Source organism: Salvelinus alpinus, chromosome 11 (genome assembly GCF_045679555.1).
Source record: "Salvelinus alpinus chromosome 11, SLU_Salpinus.1, whole genome shotgun sequence".
Classification (NCBI taxonomy): domain Eukaryota; kingdom Metazoa; phylum Chordata; class Actinopteri; order Salmoniformes; family Salmonidae; genus Salvelinus; species Salvelinus alpinus.
Window position 1 is genome coordinate 29218845 of NC_092096.1, and position 6000 is coordinate 29224844.

Here is a 6000-nt window from a genome sequence, read left to right on the forward strand (position 1 = left end):
TTTACTTAATGTGATGGTTGGTTGTCTCAGCTGGGGACCTTAAAGCAGCAATCAGCAGTTGAAACGATAACAAATCGTCCTCCCCGTTTTGGTAAAAAGCTGACTACTGGGGCTGGAGAAATGTAACCACTGAAATTCATAGAGCTATGGTTGCAAGGAGTGACCTTCCATAATATACAAAACATGGTTAAAAGTAGCATTTGAGGCTATATGGTGTTTATACTTTGTTTACAAACAAAGTAAAAACAAGCTTGTATTTTGGATTCTGATGGGGTATGACAGTTGAACTAAGCTCATGAGGCATTTACACTGAGTGTACAAAACATTAGAAACGCCTTCCTGATATTGAGTTTCACCCCCCTTTGCCCTCAGAACAGCCTCAATTTGTCGGGTCATGGATTCGACAAGGTGTCAAGTGTTCCACAGGGATGTTGACTCCAATGCTTCCCACAGTTGTGTGAAGTTGGCTGGATGTCCTTTGGATGGTGAACCATTCTTGATACACAGGAAACTCATAAACATGAAAAACCCAGCAGCGTTGCAGTAGACACTCAAACCGGTGCGCCTGGCACCTACTACCATACCCCGTTCAAAGACACTTAAATATTTTGTCTTGCCCTTTCACCCTCTGAATGGCAAACATACACAATCCATGTCTCAATTATCTCAAGGGTTAAACATCCTTAAAGTGTTGTCAATAAGGGATCATAGATTTCACCTGGTCAGTCTGTCATGGAAAGAGCAGGTCTACCAAATCCATTAATTTTAATATGTTGATTACTTCTCCTTGCCATTATCATTCACCTGATAAGACAAGATGTGTTGCTAACATGGGGTGGGGGGGGGGGGGGTCGCTGGGCATGAAAAGGTTAAAGATCCCTGCTCTAGATGTCTCTGTGTACAATGTGTTATGTCACTATATTTATTCCCAGTAATTATATCTAATAAAACTTGTTTTTAAATATAATTTGTTGAGGGAGACTGTTGCGTTACAGCCTGAATTTAAAATTGATTAAATATAGATATTTTGTAACTGGCCTACAAACAATACCCCATGATGTCAAAGTGGAATTATGTTTTAACTGAAGACCTGAAATGTCTTGAGTCAATAAGTATTCAACCTCTTTGTTATGGCAAGCTTAAATAGGTTCAGGAGTAAAAATGTGCTTAAAAAGTCACAATAAGTTGCATGGACTCTGTGTACAATAATAGTGTTTAACATGATATTTGAATGACTACCTCATCTCTGTACTCCATGGCTGTGATAGGAGGAAACTGAGGATGGATCAACAATATTATAGTTACTCCACAATTTTTATTTTATTTATTTAACCTTTATTTAACTAGGCAAGTCAGATAAGAATAAACTCTTACTTACAATGACGGCCTACCAAAGGCTTCCTGCGGGGACGGGGGCCTGGGATTAAAATAAATAAATAAATACAACATAAATCTAGGACAAAATACACATCACAACAAGAGAGACAACACAACACTACATAAAGAGAGACCTAAGACAACAACATAGCAAGGCAGCAACACATGACAACACAGCATGGTAGCAAAACAACATAACAACAACATTGTAGCAACACAACATGGTAGCAGCACAAAACATGGTACAAACATTATTGGGCACAGTCAACAGCACAAAGGTCAAGAAGGTAGAGACAACAGTACATCACACAAAGCAGCCACAACTGTCAGTAAGAGTGTCTATGATTGAGTCTTTGAATGAAGAGATTGAGATAAAACTGTCCAGTTTGTGTGTTTGTTGCAGCTCGTTCCAGTCGCTAGCTGCAGCGAACTGAAAAGAGGAGCGACCCAGGGATGTGTGTGCTTTGGGGACCATTAACAGAATGTGACTGGCAGAATGGGTGTTGTATGTGGAGGATGAGGGCTGCAGTAGATATCTCAGCTAGGGGGGAGTAAGGCCTAAGAGGGTTTAATAAATAAGCATCAACCAGTGGATCTTGCAATGGGTATACAGAGATGACCAGTTTACAGAGGAGTATAGAGTGCAGTGATGTGTACTATAAGGAGCATTGGCGGCAAATCTGATGGCCGAATGGTAAAGAACGTCTTGCCGCTCGAGAGCACCGTTACCTGCCGATCTATAAATTATGTCCCCGTAATCTAACATGGGTAGGATGGTCATCTGAATCAGGGTTAGTTTGGCAGCTGGGGTGAAAGAGGAGCGATTATTATAGAGGAAACCAAGTCTAGATTTAACTTTAGCCTGCAGCTTTGATATGTGCTGAGAGAAGGACAGTGCACCGCCTAGCCATACTCCCAAGTACTTGTATGAGGTGACTACCTCAAGCTCGAAACGCTCAGAGGTAGTAATAACACCTGTGGGAAGAGGGGCATTCTTCTTACCAAACCACATGACCTTTGTTTTGGAGGTGTTCAGAACAGGGTTAATGGTAGAGAAAGCTTGTTGGACACTAAGAAAGCTTTGTTGTAGAGCGTTTAACATAAAATCCAGGGAGGGGCCAGCTGAGTATAAGACTGTATCATCTGCATATAAATGGATGAGAGAGCTTCCTACTGCCTGAGCTATGTTGTTGATGTAAATTGAGAAGAGCGTGGGGCCTAGGATTGAGCCTTGGGGTACTCCCTTGGTGACAGGCAGTGGCTGAGACAGCAGATTTTCTGACTTTATACACTGCACTCTTTGAGAGAGGTAGTTAGCAAACCAGGCCAAAGACCACTTAAAGACACCAATACTCCTTAGCCGGCCCACAAGAATGAAATGGTCTACCGTATCAAAAGCTTTGGCCAAGTCAATAAAAATAGAAGCACAATATTGCTTAGAATCAAGGGCAATGGTGACATCATTGAAAACCTTTAAGGTTGCAGTGACACATCCATAACCTGAGCGGAAACCAGAGAATACCCGAGAGAATACTATAGACATCAAGAAAGCCAGTTAATTGGTTATTGACAAGTTTTTCCAACACTTTTGATAAACAGGGCAAAATAGAAATAGGCCTATAACATTTAGGATCAGCTTGATCTCCCCCTTTAAATAAAGGACGAACTGTGGCTGCCTTCCAAGCAATGGGAACCTCCCCAGAAAGGAGAGACAGGTTAAAAAGGTTGGAGATAGGCTTGGCAATGATAGGGGCAGCAACCCTAAAGAAGAAAGGGTCTAAACCATCTGACCCAGATGTTTTTTTGGGGTCAAGTTTAAGGAGCTCCTTTAGCACCTCAGACTTAGTGACTGCCTGCAGGGAGAAACTTTGTAGTGGGGCAGAGGAAAAAGAGGGAGAAGCATCGGGGATAGTCGCATTAGAAGGGGTGGGAGATGAGGAAATGTTGGACAGGCAAAGAGGCATGACTGAGTCAAATAGGAATCATGACTTAATGAAGTGGTGATTAAAGAGCTCAGCCATGTGCTTCTTGTCAGTAACAACCACATCATCAACATTAAGAGACATGGGCAGCTGTGAGGAGGAGGGTTTATTCTCCAGGTCTTTAACCGTTTTCCAGAACTTTTTGGGGTTAGACCCAGAGAGAGAGAACTGCTCCTTAAAGTAACTAACTTTGGCCTTCCGGATAGCCTGAGTGCACTTATTTCTCATTTGCCTGAATGAGAAATAAGTCAGCTTGAGTATGCATGTGCCGAGTCTTTCGCCAAATGCAATTCTTGAGGTGGAGTAACTCTACAAGATCACGGTCGAACCAGGGGCTGAACCTGTTTTTAATTCTCATTTTCTTTATGGGGGCGTGTTTGTTAACAATACCACTGAAAATATCAAAAAAGAAGGTCCAAGCGTCTTTGACAGAGGGGAGATCAAGCTGATTCTATACCATTTTACAGAGGCCAGTTCATGAAGGAAGGCTTGCTCATTAAAGTTTTTTAGCAAGCGTCTATGACAAATCAGGACAGGTCGTTTCACTGAGCAGCCATTACGAACACAGGCTATAAAACAGTGATCACTAAGGTCATTACCGAAAACACGAGACTGATACCTATAAGGATTATTTGTGAGGACAACATTGAGGAGAGTAGCCTTTACTGGGTGTTTGGAGTCATACCTTGTGAGATTGGTGAAAATCTGAGAAAGATTTAGGGAGTCCCATTGCTTTAGGACTTGGTCAGGTGGATTAAGCATGTCCCAGTTTAGGTCACCTAGCAGGACAAATTCAGACTTAGTGTAAGGGGCCAGGAGAGAGCTTAGGGCAGGTAGGGTACAGGCCGGTGCTGATGGAGGACGATAGCACCCAGCAACAGTCAACAAAGAGCTAAACTTAGCAAAATTAGAAACGTCCCTTTTTCAGGACCCTGTCTTTCAAAGATAATTTGTAAAAATCCAAATAACTTCACAGATCCTCATTGTAAAGGGTTTAAACACTGTTTCCCATGCTTGTTCAATGAACCATAAACAATTAATGAACATGCACCTGTGGAATGGTCGCTTAGACACTAACAGCTTACAGACGGTAGACAAATAAGGTCACAGTTATGAAAACGTAGGACACTAAAGAGGCCTTTCTACTGACTCTGAAAAACACCAAAAGAAAGATTCCCAGGGTCCCTGCTCATCTGCGTGAACGTGCCTTTGGCATGCTGCAAGGAGGCATGAGGACTGCAGATGTGGCCAGGGCAATAAATTGCAATGTCTGTACTGTGAGACGCCTAAGACAACGCTACAGGGAGACAGGATGGACAGCTGATCGTCCTTGCAGTGGCAGACCACATGTAACAACACCTGCACAGGATCGGTACATCCGAACATCACACCTGCGGGACAGGTACAGGATGGCAACAACTGCCAAAGTTACACCAGGAACGCACAATCCCTCCAGCAGTGCTCAGACTGTCCGCAATAAGCTGAGAGAGGCTGGACTGAGGGCTTGTAGGCCTGTTGTAAGGCAGGTCCTCACCAGACATCACCGGCAACAACATCGCCTATGGGCACAAACCCACCATCGCTGGACCAGACAGGACTGGCAAAAATTGCTCTTCACTGACAAGTCGGGTTTTTGTCTCACCAGGGGTGATGGTCGGATTCGCGTTTATCGTCAAAGGAATGAGCGTTACACCGAGGCCTGTACTCTGGATCGATTTGGACGTGGAGGGTCGTTCATGGTCTGGGGCGGTGTGTCACAGCATCATCGGACTGAGTTTGTTGTCATTGCAGGCAATCTCAACGCTGTGCGTTACAGCGAAGACATCCTCCTCCCTGATGTGGTACCCTTCCTGCAGGCTCATCCTGACATGACCGTCTAGCATGACAATGCCACCAGCCATACTGCTCATTCTGTGCGTGATTTCCTGCAAGACAGGAATGTCAGTGTTCTGCCATGGCCAGCGAAGAGCCTGGATCTCAATCACATTGAGCACGTCTGGGACCTGTTGGATCGGAGGATGAGGGTTAGGGCCATTCCCCCCAGAAATGTCCGGGAACTTGCAGGTGCCTTGGTGGAAGAGTGGGGTAAAATCTCACAGCAAGATCTGGCAAATCTGGTGCAGTCCATGAGGAGGAGAAGCACTGCAGTACTTAATGCAGCTGGTGGCCACAACAGATACTGACTGTTACTTCTGATTTTGACCCCCCCTTTGTTCAGGGACACATTATTCAATTTCTGTTAGTCACATGTCTGTGGAACTTGTTCAGTTTATGTCTAAGTTGTTGAATCCTGTTATGTTCATACAAATATTTACACAGTATGTTGAAAATAAATGCAGTTGACAGTGAGAGGACGTTTCTTTTTTTGCTGAGTTTATTTGAAAGTTTAATGCTTAAAACCAGCAAATCAAATTGTTTGGGGACAGACTTGATGGAGACAACCGAGCACTGAAGGTGATCCTTGGTAAAGATTGCCACTCCCCCACCTTTTGAAGATCTGTCTTGCCGAAAAAGGTTAGAACCAGAAAGGTTAACACCAGTATTCAAAACACTCTTTCTTAACCACGTCTCAGTGATGACCAACACATTTGGATTGGAGCTGTGAACTCACACTTTCAATTGATCCATTTTAGGTAATAAG